Source organism: Vigna angularis, chromosome 2, assembly GCF_016808095.1.
Source record: "Vigna angularis cultivar LongXiaoDou No.4 chromosome 2, ASM1680809v1, whole genome shotgun sequence".
NCBI classification, from domain to species: domain Eukaryota; kingdom Viridiplantae; phylum Streptophyta; class Magnoliopsida; order Fabales; family Fabaceae; genus Vigna; species Vigna angularis.
The window spans coordinates 7668882-7669782 of record NC_068971.1 but is presented as its reverse complement, the minus strand read 5'-3'; the positions used below and the strand labels follow the sequence as shown (position 1 = coordinate 7669782).

Below are 901 nucleotides of genomic sequence, written 5' to 3'. Positions count from 1 at the left end.
GGAATTAAACCAAGATACTGTGATGTTGATGTTTGAACGCAAGTTATATTGCTCAGAATAGTTACTGTAATGTGGTCATGAAGTCAATTCCAATGAAGCTTTCTTTAAATTTTAATTTCAATTTTAAATTGTCATCTACTTTGAGACTATTAATTCACTTATAATTTGTTGTTCAATTGATTTTGATAAATAAATTTTAATTGAATAACGTAACACAAATTCCCTGAGGAGAACGATACTTTACTTATCACTGTATTACTTGTAACGATTTGGTATACTTGCCAAAAAGTTATCAAAGTCCTTGATACAAACGTAAGTATTACATTCATTCTTATCAATTCATTATGATATTAATATATTAACTTATGTTTCTAATGTTTCAAATGTTTCAAATTTGTTTAGAGTTGTGACTAGGACCAGAGGACAACAACTTGAAATTATATATCCTAAGGTTGGAATTCGTTTATCTTTAACCTTTAATTTTCGTAGTCAAATTTAAATCATTACATTTGACTAAGTTCTTTCACATGTTTAGTGTAATAAGCAGAATGATTCCTGGGCATGTGGCTACTACATCATGTCATGGATGAAGGCAATCATCCGAGCAGAAATCAGAGGGGAATGGACTGAGGTAAAAATTTACATTTGAAAATCTTACAAATATCAATAAACTTTTGACATTAAAATGAATATAATAGTAAAGTTTCCTTGATTATGCAGCGGTTCAACACTACCTCTCCATTGTCCACTTCAGTATAAGAAAGGAATGGGCAGGATATTTGAATAAACATTTTAAATACCTATAGCTTTAGGTTTTTCCTTTCATGATAGTAGAATTTGCTTACTTGTGCAACTTTTAAACTGTTAATAGATTATTGTGAATAGATGTATACTGTGAATA

At 29.3% G+C, this 901-nt stretch overlaps 1 long non-coding RNA gene across 1 annotated transcript; it reads left to right on the top strand.

Moving 5' to 3' along the window:
• The first annotated feature begins 299 nt into the window (after positions 1 to 299).
• LOC128195201 (uncharacterized) lies at positions 300 to 634 on the top strand. Its single transcript, XR_008246771.1, has 3 exons — positions 300 to 312; positions 403 to 451; positions 536 to 634. It is a non-coding gene; the product is annotated as an uncharacterized LOC128195201 (long non-coding RNA).
• The last annotated feature ends 267 nt before the right edge of the window (positions 635 to 901 follow it).